Below are 17,722 nucleotides of genomic sequence, written 5' to 3' on the forward strand. Positions count from 1 at the left end.
CTGACTGCTCCAGGACACCTACAAAACTGCAACAAAGTAGCAAGATGACTACCAGCGACAGTGTAGCGCCTAATCCTGATGGCTTTCTCGACTGTTTCCTGGTGGTGCATGCTCTGGGGGCTGTCTGCCTTCACACTCACTGGAAGGCACGAAGAAATCTCCCTTGGGTCGACGGAATCTCCCCCCTGCTCCAGCAGGCACCAAACGTCAGCATCACTGGTACTCTGGGACCCCTCTCATCCTGACGAGCGTGGCGCCTGGAACACAGGTGGTGGACCCAAGTTAACCAGACTGTCCAGTGGTCCAACTGTCCAAATTTGGAGGAGGTAAGTCCTTGCCTCCCCTCGCCAGACAGTAATCCTGTTTATTGCGTGAAATGCAGGTTCTAGGGCTTCTGTGTACTTTTGCAAGGAATCCTTTGTGCACAGCAAAGCCCAGGTCCCCAGCACTCTGTCCTGCATTGCTCAACTCACTGAGTTGACCACCGGCTCCATAGGACCCTCTTTTGTAGTGTTGAGATGACCGCTGTGCTCAGTTTTCTTGAACCCATGTTCAAGTTCTTCTGCGGGTACTGCCTTCTTGGTCATCAGCTCTCTGTGTTGCTGAGTGCCACCTCTGTCTCCTCTTCCAAGTGGCGACCCCCTGGTCCTTCCTGGGCCCGAGCAGCACCCTTTTCTTCAACTGCCACCTTTGAAGCTAGCAAGGCTTGTTTGCAGTCTTTCTCCAAAGAAACAACTCTGCATCCTCCAGAACTCCGTGGGACATCCTCTATACAAAGGAGAAGTTCCTGGCACCTTTTGTTGTTGCAGAATCTTCAGTTTCTTCCATCCAGAGGCAGCCATATTGCACCTTCATCCGGGGTTTAGAGGGCTCCTGCCCCCCATGGACACTTTCGTGACTCTTGAACTTGGTCCCCTTCCTTTTCAGGTCCTCAGGTCCAGGAATCCGTCTTCAGTGCTTTGCATTCTGTTGTGGTCTTTGCAGAATCTCCTATCACGACTTTCGTGCGTTTCTGGGAAAGAAGTATCAATTTACTTCTACTTTTCAGGGTCTTGGGGTGGGGTATCTTGGACACCCTTAGTGTTTTTTTGCACTCCCAATGAACCTCTACACACTACACTAGGCCAGGGTTCCCTAAGTGGTTCGCATTCCTCTTTCTTAGTATATGGTTTGTGTTGCCCCTAGGCCTATTGCATCCTATTATATTTTACAGTGTTTGCACTACTTTTCTAACTGTTTACTTAGCTGATTTAAGAAGGATGGTAAGTCTTCTGACAAGGGTGGGGACAAAGATAAAAAGCATTCTGAGTCTTCATTAGGCCCACATAAATCCTCTGGGGGAGGTGGGTCCAAATCCTCTTCTAACAAAAAAAATAAGTCATGGTGTTATTTGTGTAAGAGTAAAGGCCATTGGACAACTGATTCCACTTGTTCAAAGAAAACCCCCCAGGCTCCTACCACCACAACCCCATCTGCGTCCTCTAGTGCCCCTAGTAATGGCAGTGGTGGTGGGACGTCTACTACAAATAGTCAATCAAAGGGTGTAGCTGGGCTCACCATTGGTAATGTAGTTGGGGTTGGTCTTGTTAGGGAGACCACAGAGGCTGTTTTAGTCTCCGATGGTGGTATTGACTTTGCCATCTTGGTTGCTTGTCCCCTTAATATGGGTAAGTACTAGCAACTTCCCTAATAAATAGTGTTGAGGTTGAGGCCTACAGGGATACAGGAGCCAGTGTCACTATGGTGATTGAGAAACTAGTTCTACCTGATCAACACCTACTTGGTCAGCAGTACCAAGTGACTGATGCTCATAACAACACTCTTAGCTACCCCATGGCTGTTGTGAATCTCAGCTGGGGGGGCGGTTACTGGTCCAAAGAAAGTTGTGGTGGCCACTGATTTACCTGTAGACTGCTTACTAGGCAATGATTTGGAGACATCAGCTTGGGCTGAAGTGGAGTTGGAGGCTCATGCAGCAATGGTGGGCATTCCATGGCATATCTTTTCTCTCACAAGGGCTCAGGCCCAGAAGCAAAAGAGGACAGCAAAGCTTGGATCCTGGAACAATGGACCAAGTGGTTCCAAAGGCTAAGGGTAGAAAGGGTAAATCCTTGCCCAATATCCCTCCCTCTCCAGAAGATTCCTCTTTTGAGGAAGAGGAATCCTCTCCCTGTGCAGAACCTACACCAGATGAGCTGGCAGCAGACACTGCTGAGCTTTTGGGTGCAAGGGGGGCTGCTAGAGAAAAGCTGAGTGTGGCACAACAGACCTGTCCCACACTAGAGGGTTTGAGACAGCAGGCTGTCAAACAGCAGAATGGGGACTTCACTGATAGCGATAAGGTCTATTGGGAAGACAACCTCCTCTACACTGAGTCAAGGGACCCTAAACCTGGAGCTGCCAGGAGATTGGTCATCCCTTTGCAGTATAGGGGGTTTCTCCTGACCTTGGCACATGATATTCCATTGGCTGGGCATTTGGGCCAGAGTAAAACTTGGGACAGACTTGTTCCATTGTTTCACTGGCCTCACATGTCAGAGGACACTAAGGAGTTTTGTCGCTCCTGTGTGGCCTGCCAAGCCAGTGGCAATACTGGCAGCACACCTAAGGCCCCCTTAATTCCACTCCCAGTGGTTGGGGTGCCCTTTGAAAGGGTAGGGGTTGACATAGGTGGCCCTCTTGACCCTCCAACAGCTTCAGGCAATGGGTTTATCCTTATGGTAGTGGACCATGCCACTAGGTTTCCTGAAGCAATTCCCTTAAGGACTACTACAGCCCCTGCAGTGGCAAAAGCCCTCCTGGAAATCTCTTCCAGAGTGGGTTTCTCTAAGGAAGTGGTATCAGACAGAGGTAGTAACTTCATGTCTGCATTCCTCAAAGCTATGTGGAAGGAGTGTGGTGTAATTTACAAGTTCACTACTCCTTATCATCCACAGACAAATGGTCTGGTTGAGAGGTTTAATAATACTCTCAAAGGCATGATCATGGGACTCCCTGAAAAACTCAGAAGGAGATGGGATGACCTGTTGCCATGCCTCCTTTTTGCTTAAAGGGAGGTACCCTAAAAAGGAGTGGGCTTTAGCCCGTATGAACTTCTCTTTGGGCACCCTGTAAAAGGTTCCCTTGCTCTTGTGAAGGAGGGTTGGGAACAACCTTTAAAAGCTCCCAAGCAAGACATTGTGGATTATGTACTTGGCCTGAGATCCTGAATGGCTAAGAACATGAAAAAGGCCAGTAAAAACCTTCAGGCCAGACAAGTGTTCCAAAAGCAATGGCATGACCAGAAGGCTGTCCTGACCCAGTACCACCCAGGTCAGAAGGTGTGGGTATTGGGGCATGTGGCCCCAAGAGCACTCCAAGACAAATGGAGTGGACCCCATCTCATTGTTGAAAAGAAAGGTGAGGTCACCTACTTGGTAGACCTGGGCACTGCCAGGAGTCCCCTTAGGGTGCTCCATGTCAATCGCCTAAAACCCTACTATGACAGGGCTGACTTAACCCTGGTCATGGCAACTGATGAGGGGCAGGAGAAGAGAGTGACCCTCTCCCTTACCTCTTCTCCACCACTGAAGCTGATGGCTTAGTGGAGGGAGTGGTGCTTGCAGATTGCCTTACTGCAGAGCAGAAGGACAACTGTATAAATCTCCTAGGCCAAATCTCTGACCTCTTCTCACTGATCCCAGGTACAACTACCTGGTGTGAGCACACAATCAACACAGGAGACAGCTTGCCTGTCAAAAGTAAGATTTATAGGCAGCCTGACCATGTCAGGGATTGCATAAAACATGAGGTTCAGAATTTGTGGAATCTAGGAGTGATTGAGCCTTCTAAAAACCCATGGGCTAGCCCAGTGGTGCTTGTCCCACAACCTCATAGTAAAGATGCTAAAAAGGAAATGAGGTTTTGTGTTGACTATAGAGGTCTCAATCAGGTAACTAAGACTGATGCTCTCCCTATACCCAGGGCAGATGAGATCATAGATACACTGGCTTCTGCCAAGTATCTAAGCACTTTTGACTTAACTGCAGGTTATTGTCAGATTAAGCTGTCAGAAGATGCTAAACCTAAAACAGCATTTTCCACCATTGAAGGGCACTACCAGTTCACTGTTATGCCCTTTGTTTTGAAAAATGCACCTGCCACTTTCAGAGGTTGGTGAACACAGTCCTGCAAGAGTTGGAAGCATTTAGTGCAGCTATCTAGATGATATGGCTTTCTTTAGCTCCACCTGGGATGATCACCTGGTCCACCTATGGAAGGTTTTGGAGGCCCTGCAAAAGACAGGCCTCACTATCAAGGCTTCAAAGTGCCAGATAGGGCAGGGGAAAGTGGTTTATCTGGGCCACCTGGTAGGTGGGGAACGGATTGCACCACTGCAGGGGAAGATCCGGACCATTATGGAATGGGCTCCCCCTACAACTCAAACCCAGGTGAGAGCCTTTCTAGGCCTCACAGGGTACTCTAGGAGGTTCATCAAGAATTATGGCTCTATAGCAGCACCTCTTAATGACCTCAACAGCAAGAAAATGCTTAAGAAGGTATTGTGACAGCTAGCTATCAAAAGGCTTTTGATGAGCTTAAACAGGCCATGTGCTCTGCCCCTGTCCTAAAAAGCCTTGTTACTCCAAGAAATTCATAATCCAGACTGATGCTTCTGAATTAGGGGTAGGTGCAGTTCTATCACAGCTTAACACTGAGGGCCAGGATCAACCTCTTGCTTTTATCAGCAGGAGGTTGACCCCTAGAGAAAAGCATTGGTCTGCCATTGGAGAGGGAGGCCTTTGCTGTGGTCTGGGCACTGAAAACGTTGAGGCCACACCTGTTTGGCACTCACTTTATTGTTCAGACAGACCACAATCCGCTATTATGGCTTAAACAAATGAAAGGTAAAAACCCTAAATTGTTCAGGTGGTCCATCTCCCTACAGGGAATGAACTGTACAGTGGAACATAGACCAGATATTTCCACTTAGACAATGAATACCCATCTGGGCAAGGTTAGCCTTATTGTACCTCGATTGGGGGTTGGGGGTTGTGTAGAAAAGTACCATCTTGCCTGGCATGTTACCCCCATTTGTACTTGTATGTCAGTTTGTTTTTGCCTGTCTCACTGGGATCCTGCTAGCCAGGACCCCAGTGCTCATAGTTTGTGGCCTGTGTAGTGACTAACTGTGTCACTGAGGCTCTGCTAACCAAAACCTCAGTGCTTATGCTCTCTTTGTCTTTAAAATTGTCACTATAGGCTAATGACCATTTTCACCAATTCTAATTGGCACACTGAAACACCCTTATAATTCCCTAGTATATGGTACCTAGGTACCCAGGGTATTGGGGTTCCAGGAGATCCCTATGGCTGCAGCATTTCTTTTGCCGCCCATAGGGAGCTCAGACAAATCTTGTACAGGACTGCCACTGCAGCCTGAGTGAAATAACGCACACGTTATTCACAGCCATTTTTCACTGCACTTAAGTAACTTGTAAGTCACCTATTTGTCTAACCTTCACTTAGTGAAGGTTAGGTGCAAAGTTTCTAAGTGTGAGGGCACCCTGGCACTAGCCAAGGTGCCCCCACATAGTTCAGGGCAATTTCCCCGGACTTTGTGAGTGCGGGGACACCATTACACACGTGCACTACATATAGGTCAATATCTATATGTAGCTTCACAATGGTAACTCCAAATATGGCCATGTAACATGTCTAAGATCATGGAATTGTTCCCCCATGCCAAATCTGGTATCGGGGTGCCAATCCCATGCATCCCTGGGGCTCCACTATGGACCCCGGGTACTGCCAAACCAGCTCTCTGGGGTTTTCCCTGCAGCTACCACTGCTGCCAACCCACAGACAGGGTTCTGCCCTCCTGGGGTCTGGGCAGCCCAGGGCCAGGAAGGCAGAACAAAGGATTTCGTCTGGGAGAGGGTATTACACCCTCTCCCTGTGGAAATAGATGTTAAGGACTGGGGAGGAGTAGCCCTCCGCAGCCTCTGGAAATGATTTGAAGGGCACAGATGGTGCCCTCCTTGCATAAGCCCATCTACACCGGTTCAGGGAACCCCCAGTTCCTGCTCTGGCGTGAAACTGGACAAAGGAAAGGGGAGTGACCACTCCCCTGTCCATCACCACCCCAGGGGTGGTGGCCAGAGCTCCTCCAGTGTGTCCCAGACCTCTGCCATCTAGAATCCAGAGGTGTGAGGGCACAATGGAGGCCTCTGAGTGGCCAGTGCCAGCAAGTGACGTCAGAGACCCGCCCTGATAGGTGCATACCTCTCTAGGTGGCCAATCCTCCTCTGAGGGCTATTTAGGGTCTTTCCTGTGGGCTTTTCCTCTGATAACGATTTGCAAGAATTCACCAGAGTCCCTCTGCATCTCCCTCATCGACGTCTGCCAAGGATCGACCGCTGACTGCTCCAGGACACCTACAAAACTGCAACAAAGTAGCAAGATGACTACCAGCGACATTGTAGCGCCTAATCCTGATGGCTTTCTCGACTGTTTCCTGGTGGTGCATGCTCTGGGGGCTGTCTGCCTTCACACTCACTGGAAGCCAAGAAGAAATCTCCCTTGGGTCAACGGAATCTTCCCCCTGCTCCAGCAGGCACCAAACGTCAGCATCACTGGTACTCTGGGACCCCTCTCATCCTGACGAGCGTGGCCCCTGGAACACAAGTGGTGGACCCAAGTTAACCAGACTGTCCAGTGGTCCAACTGTCCAAATTTGGAGGAGGTAAGTCCTTGTCTCCCCTCGCCAGACAGTAATCCTGTTTACTGCATGAAATGCAGGTGCTAGGGCTTCTGTGTACTTTTGCAAGGAATCCTTTGTGCACAGCAAAGCCCAGGTCCCCAGCACTCTGTCCTGCATTGCTCAACTCACTGAGTTGCCCACCAGCTCCATAGGACCCTTTTTTGTAGTGTTGAGATGACCGCTGTGCTCAGTTTTCTTGAACCCATGTTCAAGTTCTTCTGCGGGTACTGCCTTCTTGGTCATCAGCTCTCTGTGTTGCTGAGTGCCACCTCTGTCTCCTCTTCCAAGTGGCGACCCCCTGGTCCTTCCTGGGCCCGCGCAGCACCCTTTTCTTCAACTGCCACCTTTGAAGCTAGCAAGGCTTGTTTGCAGTCTTTCTCCAAAGAAACAACTCTGCATCCTCCAGCACTCCGTGGGACATCCTCTATACAAAGGAGAAGTTCCTGGCACCTTTTGTTGTTGCAGAATCTTCAGTTTCTTCCATCCAGAGGCAGCCATATTGCACCTTCATCCAGGGTTTAGATGGCTCCTGCCCCCCATGGACACTTTCGTGACTCTTGGACTTGGTCCACTTCCTTTACAGGTCCTCAGGTCCAGGAATCCGTCTTCAGTGCTTTGCATTCTGTTGTGGTCTTTGCAGAATCTCCTATCACGACTTTAGTGCGTTTCTGGGAAAGAAGTATCACTTTACTTCTACTTTTCAGCGTCTTGGGGTGGGGTATCTTAGACACCCTTAGTGTTTTCTTACACTCCCAATGAACCTCTACACACTACACTAGGCCAGGGGTCCCTAAGTGGTTCGCATTCCACTTTCTTAGTATATGGTTTGTGTTGCCCCTAGGCCTATTGCATCCTATTGTATTTTACAGTGTTTGCACTACTTTTCTAACTGTTTACTTAGCTGATTTTGGTTTGTGTGTATATTGTGTGTATTTTACTTACCTCCTAAGGGAGTATATCCTCTGAGATATTTTTGGCACATTGACACTAAAATAAAGTACCTTTATTTTTGGCAACTCTGAGTATTGTGTTTTTTATGATATAGTGCTATATGATATGATATAGTAGAAGCTTTGCATGTCTCCTAGTTCAGCCTAAGTTGCTCTGCTATAGCTACTTCTATCAGCCTAAGCTTCTAGAACACTACTAATCTACTAATAAGGGATAACTGGACCTGACACATGGTGTAAGTACCATCAGGTACCCACTATAAGCCAGGCCAGCCTCCTATAGTGTCTGCAAATGAATGGTGTTTGTGTGCGTGCCTGTGGGATGAAGTGTAGTGCTTTTGTTTGTCTGTGAGACTCTTGGGTGTTGTCCTGTGTGCATGCTCATCTGACTGTGTGCTTGAGATGGGTTGGGGTAGAGGAGAATGGGACTGGGAAGTGGTAGTTGGAGGGGGAACGGTTGAAACAGGGACAATGGTTGCCATCAGAGAGGAGGCCAGAGCCTGGATCGATCCCTGATGGGCCGACAATCCACCGTGAATGCCCTCCAGGAATGCATTAGATTGCTGCATCTGGGCTGCCAGCCCCTGGATGGCATTCACAATGGTTGATTGGCCTACAGAGATAGATCTCAGGAGGTCAATTGCCTCCTCACTCAGGGCAGCTGGGCTGACTGAGGCAGGGCCTGAGGTGCCTGGGGTGAAGAAAATGCCTACCCTCCTGGGTGAGCGGGCACTGGAAACATGCTGAGGGGCTGCTGGAACGGCGGAGCTGGTAGGGGGGTCGCAGCTGTACCTATTGTTGGCGTGGGCACAGAGGTGTCCGCCACCACCAGGGAGCTTCCATCGGAGGAGGAGCTGCAGTCTGTAGTGTCCCCTCCTGTCTCCGTTGTGGTGCTCCCCTTGCCCTCCGTCCCACTGGTGCCCTCAACCTTGTTGGATTCGGCCTCCAGGCCCATGTGGGATGCAGCTCCCTCCATTGCCGGTGCCTCTGCTCCTCCGCCACATAATGCTAATGCACACAAGGACAATGTGACAAAACAAAAAGGGGGGAGGACAGAGGATACACTTGGTCAATGGCAGCAACAACACTAACGTTGGCATACACAACACACAGGGAACAGCCCTATGCACTATTCCATGCACTTCCAGTTACAATGCTAATCACCAGCCCATGGGGTACAATGCCTAACGCCATCAGCTGCACACCTGAAAAAAACAGGGCCCTGACCAGTAGTAGAGTCCCACTAACATTATTGGGGTTGGAGTGCTTCAGAGCCTGCCCATCAAGGGACCTACCCTGGCATGTTCGCCCTGTTCTAGGGGCACCCACAGTCCACATCCCCACCCAGGTAAAACTTTAACTCGTGCTAAGTCATGAATCTGAATTTGTAGTCACCCCCTTGTGGCTGCTGTGATGCCCTCAAACTCCCATCCAACTCCAGATAGGACACTGCCAGGATGCGGATCATCAGGGGGTTCAGGGTATGACGGGCACCCCTTCCTCGTTGGGAGGCCAGCCCCAGATGGGCCGCCGCCATTTTCCTTGCCCAGCGGGCAGGTCCTCCCACCGTTTGCGGCAGTGGGAGCTCCGCCTGTCAAAGACCCCCAGAGTCCTCACCTCCTTGGCAATGGCAAGCTTTCAGTTGTATCCCAACCTCCTTCGGTTAAGGCAGACAGAGCACTCTCACTGACAGCCCAAGGTCTGTAGACAGGGGGGGGCAGGCTGTTAAAGTTAGCTCAGTAAACACAGACGCACACCATGGCATAAACACAGACTCTTGAGCCTACCTTTCTAGTCACAGCGCTGCTTCAGTCTAAACCTGCAAGAAATGACTTCCTCCATTCTGTCCTCCTACTTCTCTTCCTCGTTAACACAGCAGACATGGTACAGTTCCTCCTGACCACACCATCCTGGGTACCAGAAATGGAGTTCAGTCTCTGGCTGAATCAGAGTGGGAACGCCTCAAATGTGGAGTAGTTCCTGGCATGAGGGTTCAATCAGCTAGATACCGCTTTCATCTATGACAGAGGTGAGACACGAACGTATACTAGAACGTACCTGGCCTTTCCAGCATTTCCGGCATTTCCTGTGTCTGCGCACTGAATGCTTTATTTCCAAACCAGCCGAAGCCATCCATACTAAGAGCACAAATAATTGATCAGAAACTGTGTGCTGTGGCAGAACTAACATGAAAACAACTTATTCACACAGTCTGCCATCTCCCTCTGCAGAGATAAAAGTCACAGTAAGTTTAGTTTATTTCACAAATGGTTAGATTACTTTAAAATATGTCCTTATGCGACTAAATGACAGGCCTTCTGATCAGCAGTGCAGGTGGACGGTAAACTCCGCCATGAGGCAATTGTCGAAGTCTTTGCATACTCCTTGCTCCAAACCAAGCCAATCTGAGCGTGAAGTTGGCAAACTCTGCAACCTCCACCCACAGAATGTAGTTTATCGCCCCCCATTTGACACCTGCTGCTCCCACCACTCCAAAAGAGGTTAACATAACTGGGAGAAAACAGGTTCCCATTGCCATTCCTTGAACCTTGAAATTGGTAGTCAAACCAAAAGAAGTTGTTTTCGAAGGCAATACTGTATCATCATCAGAATAATTTCTGTATGGTGAAAGAAGGACAAGGAGCATGCCCTGAAAAAGAGTCTGCATGCTGTGATATCAATCTCATGTTTAATACAGGTATATAAACTGTTGACATCTAGTGTAACTAGTAAGTAGTCATCTTCTAAAGGGATATCGTAAATCCTCCTCAGGAAATCCTTGCGGTCTAGGATATAAGAATGGAGAGAGGTCTAAAATGGTCTAAGGTAAAATTCAATGTATCTGGATGAGTTCTCTAAGAGGGCCCCCTTGAAGAGACTTCCAGGTGGTCTAAAAGGATCTTTGTGAATCTTGGGGAGTATATATAAGAATAGGTATCTTGGGACACTTCCTCTCACAATCTTACCAATCAGCCTGCTTGTCATAATATTTGAGATTTGACAAATCACCTTCAACCCGTGACCCCAACATAGCAATCCACATTGCTGAGCTGGGTTATGCAATTCCCTGGGATAAATAGGAATAGAGAATGCCACAAAATTACCATCCTTATCTGATTGGCAGATGACAGTGTGGTGGTCCTCCTAAGACCTCTAATTGACATTCTCTTTTTTTGGTTAAGTTATTATATTGCTATCTGTGATGTTTAGTCAGAGTCTTGAAGTCCTGAATTCCCAGGGATTGAAAAGTATCAATGCAGAGCGATGTAAAATGGGATTACAGACAAAATTCGGTTTGAATCTGCTAGATTCATTAAGATACAAATCAACTCCCAAACTGTCCAAATTCTCAGATTGATATCTCCGATGTTCAGATTGCTAGGCACTGAAGTATTGCTTGCAACAGGGCGGGTCTGTTACCTTTTAAGAAAAAACATTTATGAAGTTTCCATTTCCTAGAAAAGTGGAAAAGAGCTACCCTACTCTCTGCATAATCTACTGTACCACACATCACTCTACTCTACGACAGTTTGCTACACTGTATGATATGCCGGGCCATCCTACTCCACTCCCTGCGACTCTACAGAAAACATCACTGTATTATAGTTTACTATCCTGTATCCTACATAACTTCACTGAACTCCACCCCACTCTACTTGACTGTGCAATACTATAGCCAATTCTATACCACTGTTCAACACTCCACTCTATGCCAGTCCACTACATGACACACTACTGTAATGTATGCAACTCCGCTTGACAAGACTCCATTAAAATCTAAACTGAGGTTTTGTTTTGAAAAGTAATACATTGAACATCTAGTCCCACCTGCTGGCAGGTACATTTAGATGGGCAAGGTATCAATAATGTGGTTCAAGCCCTGTCAGTCCTCCATATCATGTAGCTACTGTCCTGGCAAGTGATATTGAAGGAGTGAATAGCAATGATTACTATGCCAATCATTTTGTATGAGACCACGATGTGAAAACTCTGAGTGGTCCAATGACATTTCATAGGTGGGTCCCTTGACCCACACACTGAACATAAACTGTAATCTTTGCAGAAAGCCAATGCTTGACCTTTTGTCATCTCACAAATGAAATATGAAGAAACTCCCAAATGATGATAGAACTGACTAAAACTAACAAAATCTGATTTTGATAGATAACAGTGTAGAACCAGTGGCCCATTAAAACAAGTGGTGCAGTACCATAACTACAAGTGTCAACACTACTGCCAGTGTCAAAGGGAGAGGCTGGATCAGGTTTTGTGCTTCCCAAGAAAAAGATAAAAAGTGGCTTCAAAAAGAAAGCAACTTCCTGGCATTTGGTCCCAAATGCCACTAACGCCTGATTCTGTGTGTGATAAGCAAGACAAGTGAAAGTAAAAGGGGGGCCCCCATGATGCATCATGATGTGAGAAAATTGAGATTGGAAAGATATGTGTACTACCAAAGTTTTGGAAGAATCAATAGATAACTAGTAATAGCAGCCAATATTAATTTTCAGTGCCTGCTTTGCAGAGACGGTTGAGTATTAAAAATCAGCTGTAAAATAGCTCAGTAATGCATACCTTGCCACATTATTCCCCCACTTGCAACTTTCAAGCATGGGTAAGTGGGGGCTGTCTGGAACAATGTTGTTAGGAAAAATTTACACTAGTTTGTTAGTTTTCATTTTGCAGATAAACCTAAACTGCACTCCAGTATGAATGCAGTGATGTGGCTCTCCCCCTCCATTCTCCAGTGCAAGCTTGTGTCCAGAATCAGGACAAATTCCCTTTAGGAATCTTTGAACATCCTCTCGTGTAAAGAGAAATATTAAATATAGAGAACATTTGAAGCATGTAGATATGTATTTGTACTGAGAATCCATTTTGCAACTTTACATTCTTTCACCTGTATTTAGTATGCCTCACCTGAAAATAGTTACATAAAGTGTAACCTAACTGAATTCGTTGCTGCAAACTCTGGATTTAATACCTGTATGGAAAGGATAGCATGAGTAATTAAATTAAAAATAGTGAACATAATTCAGTAATGGACATCAGTATTGAGTTAGTAGGTATTATTGTGTTTAATCAGGTGTAAATTTCCATCAAACACAGAGAAATATTATTTGATTTCCAAGCAAAATTAAGTTCCAGCTCAAAAACATTTTGTTAATTCATTAACAATGGATCAGTTATGACGTCTTTATATCTGAATCCGGGACCAGTGGGCTATAGGCATGATGCCTGCCAATCTGGAACAATACTTGATTAGGGTTAGAAATTGGGTCGTTAGTTGACTGGGGTGTGAGATCTGGTCAGGCAACAACCACAATCCTACTCAGGGTAAGGCCCATGCAGCCCAAAATTAAACTGTGCTCAACCCCCTGGTAGCTCGGCATCGAACAGTCAGGCTTAATTTAGAGGTGATGTGTAAAGTATTTGTTCAATACTTCAAACAGTAAAACAGTGAAAATACCACACAACAAGATCTAGGTTAGAAAAATAGAGCACAATTTAGTAAATAAAACAAGATGAAAACAACTAAAACTCAATAAGTAGAACAGGAGTTATGATTTTTTAAAATATAGCACCTAAAAGCATAAATCCCCAACCTCTGTGAACTGGTCGCGCTGGACAGGATGAAAGTGAAAAGTTCAAGCTGACCGTGAACGGGCGCAGGTCGAATACAATTCCAGATTACTCCTTCAACGATTTACCGTCTCAAGGTTTGTGCCAAGAGTCGTGTTTATTGGGAAGAAGATTGCTGGAAGCAAGGAGAGCATTGCTAGTGAGGGTTGTCGGACAATGCATCCTGTGCGAAGTGACAAACTTGTGGTGGTTTGTGCCGATTCTTTGTGTGAGCGGGACAATTCCAGTGAGAACAGACATGTTTGCGGTTGTGAAGAGCCCAAAAGCTTGAATTAAAGAGCTCTATAGTCACACTAAGGGCCCAGGACCTAAGTAGTGCCTCTTGGGGGTCCGAAACTCAATGAATACAGGTAAAGAGGCTGTGGGGAGCCTGGGGCTCATATCAAGAGGCCAGCACACTAGCCCTTTGAGTCACTCTGGGGTCCTGGGTTCAAGACAGAGGTTGCAGGTTCAGTTATTTCTCCCCAGGCAAGAGGGCCTCAGGCAGCAGGGCAAGGCAGCAGCGCCTTCAGAGTGGCAGTTCAGTAGAATGGCAGTAGAATGGCAGTCCTTTCAGCTGTACAGCAGCTTTCTTCCTGGAAGAATATCCACAGGTCCAAAAGTGTACTGAAATGGTAGTGCCTGAGTTCCACTATTTATATTTGTGTGCCCTGTTTCTGGATGCTGGGAGAAGACGGGGTTTTCTTGACAGTGGCTTTGAAATATAATGAATCGCCTTCCTCCCTTGTCCCTGGCTCCAAGATGGCTGGAGCGGCAATACAGGGTTATTAATCCCTTGTGTGTGTGCAGGACATAGGCGGTCATTACAACATTGGCGGTAAAAGCCGCATACCGGCGTGCAGAAGACCGCCAACACACCGCCGCGGCTGCGGAATTCCGCCACAGCTATTATGACCCACATTTCAGAATCTGCCAAAATTCAGACACCCACACAAGTCTGCCACACCAAAGGTCAGTGATAAACTGGCGAAAACAAAACCTCCACTGTCACGCCAACAGAAATACGCCCACACTATCACGACACACAAATCCACGCGGCGGTCTTTCAACCGCGGTATTCCATTGGCGGTACACACCGCTGCGCTCAAAATACACACACATTTACAAAACACTACCACATTGGACAATTTGAAATACACACACCTGATACACATACAGACACCACTCCCACACACCCAATACAATATAAAACACACACCCACATCACCCACAAACCCCTCCGACCACATTTACTGAGAGAAGGCCAGAGAGAGAGCACCAGTAACAGCATCCACAGGCACACAACACCATCACCCACAGAACTTCCACGCACCTCACACAACACACCACTACATATCAGCACACATATCACCACACACTCCACCCCACACATCACCTACACCACCCCATGGCACGGCAAAGACACCCCAGGTTCTCGGAGGAGGAGCTCAGGGTCATGGTGGAGGAAATCGTCCGGGTAGAGCCACAGCTATTCGGATCACAGGTGCAGTACACCTCCATTGCAAGGAAGATGGAGCTATGGCGAAGAATAGTGGACAGGGTCACCGCAGGTGGACAGCACCCAAGAAATCGGGAGGACATCAGGAAGAGGTGGAACGACTTACGGGGGAAGGTGCGTTCCGTGGTCTCAAGACACCACCTGGCGGTTCAGCGTACTGGCGGCGGACCCCCACCTCCTCCCCCACAACTAACAACATGGGAGGAGCAGGTCTTGGAGATTCTGCATCCTGAGGGCCTCGCAGGAGTAGGTGGAGGAATGGACTCTGGTAAGTCAAATCTTAACTATTACAACCCCCACCCTACCTGCATGCTATCACATACCCCTCACCCCCAGCACCCCAACTCCTCACATATGTCCCAATATCACAAACCACCCATCCCAACACCAAGCCCTGCATGCAACAACAAAGCATGGACACCCATCACTAAAGCATGCCCACTGCACATACCCATACAACCCCCTAAACCATCCTCACACAAGGTCTCACACAGGAATGCAAGAACTGGGGTACACGGTCACCCACCCATTGCACACCATGACACACACAGATGTAATAACCATCCTTTTATACCCCTGCAGGACCCCTACCCAACGTCACCGGACAGGAGGGTCCACACATGTCCACACCACCAACAGAAGAGGCGCACAGTAATGACAGCACCTCTGTCCAACTGGATCTAGATGACCATCCCGGCCCATCGGGGACCTCGGGACAGTCGGTATCCATCACCCAGTCACAGGCCACTACAGACCTTCCACCCTCTGGAAACACCAGCACAGCACCCACCCAGCGGGCCCATACCTCCGTCCCCAGGACACGTCAATCAGCTGTGTGTCCACCACTACAGGGAACCCAGGCTAACCCACCACCCCATCAACAACAGGGACCTGGGGGCAGTGGTAGCGGGCACACGGTCCAGGGGACGGAGGCCCAGGAACACAGGGGAACTGGGAGGGCTGCTGCGCGACAGGGGGCGGACAGGCCAAGGGAACCCACTCTCCATGAGTCCCTCTCCTCCATCATGGGAGCCTACCACCACTCCCAGGAGACGATGGCAATGGTACTGGCCAAGTTTTAGGAGACCCAGTGCCTGCAGGAGGAACAGTATATGGGCTTCAGGGAGGAACTCAGAACCATCAGTTCCACCCTGGGCACCATCGTAGGGGTGCTGAAGGAACTTGTGAACACCATGGAGGAACACTGTGGCACTACAAGGGGCCCCTGACACTAGCATGGATGATGAACTGCCCACCACCTCCGCCGGCGCTAGTGGACAGGAGGCACCGCCACAGGACCACCACACCAGCACCCCACCCCCTGCAGAGGGAGAACCACCCCGCAAATGGTCCCTGAGATCCAGGACAAAGACAGAGCACGATGCCAAGACCCCCGCCAAGAAATGAGACCACCCTGATTGTCATCCTACTGTCCCACTTTGTCACCCTGTCCATACTGAAACTGCCCCAGCTCAACTTCCTATGCCCATATGGGCAATGCACCTGTGAGACTAATAGACTGGACTCTGCCATGGACATTCCTCCGCCATCACCCCTCACCATTTAACTACCCCCTCCAATATTGAGCACTTAAATAAACACACTTAAAGCACAAAACAATCTGGAGTCTGTCTGTGATTTCGAAATAGTGTATTAGCAATTACAGTGCCAAAATGCTCTCTCAAGTTGAATGTCAACATACCTATGTCACACAGCTCTAGTCCATGAGGAATCTAAGCAGATGTCACACAGTGGGACCCACATCTGTGAAATCGTAAGGGAAAGTGACAACTCAGTGACCATACACTGGGTGAAAACGACACACAGTAGAGAGGTAGTAGTGTTAAAGTACATGTAGTAGGCAGCTCTGTATTCTTACCTGTGTCTCATTGGAAATATTGCTGGATCACTGAGTCCCTGTTGTGCATGTCTTCTTCCCCTGCTTCCTCGTCTTCACTGTCCACAGTCTCCACAGCTGCAACAACACTGCCATCTGGACCATCATCCTGCAGAAAAGGCACCTGTCGTCGCAAAGCCATGTTATGAAGCATACAGCAGGCCACGATGATCTGGCACACCTTCTTTGGTGAGTAGAATAGGGATCCACCTGTCATATGGAGGCACCGGAACCTCGCCTTCAGGAGGTCGAAGGTCCGCTCGATCACCCTCCTAGTTCGCCCATGGGCCTCATTGTAGCGTTCCTCTGCCCTTGTCCTGGGATTCCTCACTGGTGTCAGTAGCCATGACAGGTTGGGGTAACCAGAGTCACCTGCAAATGTTGAGGGGCAACTGTTAGACACGCACTAACCTGGAGGGATATCCCCAGACCCAGACAACCATTCCCACTGACTTACTTCCAGGTGCTCACCTAATAGCCACACAAGGTGCCTCTGGAGTTGACCCATCACATAAGGGATGCTGCTATTCCGCAGGATGTAGGCGTCAAGCACTGAGCCAGGGAACTTGGCATTCACATGGGAGATGTACTGGTCTGCCAAACATACCATCTGTACATTCATAGAATGATAACTCTTCCGGTTTCTGTACACCTGTTCACTCCTGTGGGGGGGGGGACCAAAGCCACATGTGTCTCATCAATGGCACCTATGATGTTGGGGATGTGTCCCAGGGCATACAAATCACCTTTCACTGCAGGCAAATCCTCCACCTGAGGGAAAACAATGTAGCTCTGCATGTGTTTCAGAAGGGCAGACAACACTCTGGACAATACGTTGGAAAACATAGGCGGTCATTCCAACCTCGGCGGTAAAAGGCGCTTACCGCCAGACAGAAGACCACCATAACACCGCCGCGGTAAACCGCCACGGTCATTCTGACCCACAACAGGCAAACCGCCAAAATACCGACATCCACAAAAGTCCGCCACACCAA

The sequence above is a fragment of the Pleurodeles waltl genome, chromosome 11, assembly GCF_031143425.1.
Source record: "Pleurodeles waltl isolate 20211129_DDA chromosome 11, aPleWal1.hap1.20221129, whole genome shotgun sequence".
NCBI classification, from domain to species: Eukaryota; Metazoa; Chordata; class Amphibia; order Caudata; family Salamandridae; genus Pleurodeles; species Pleurodeles waltl.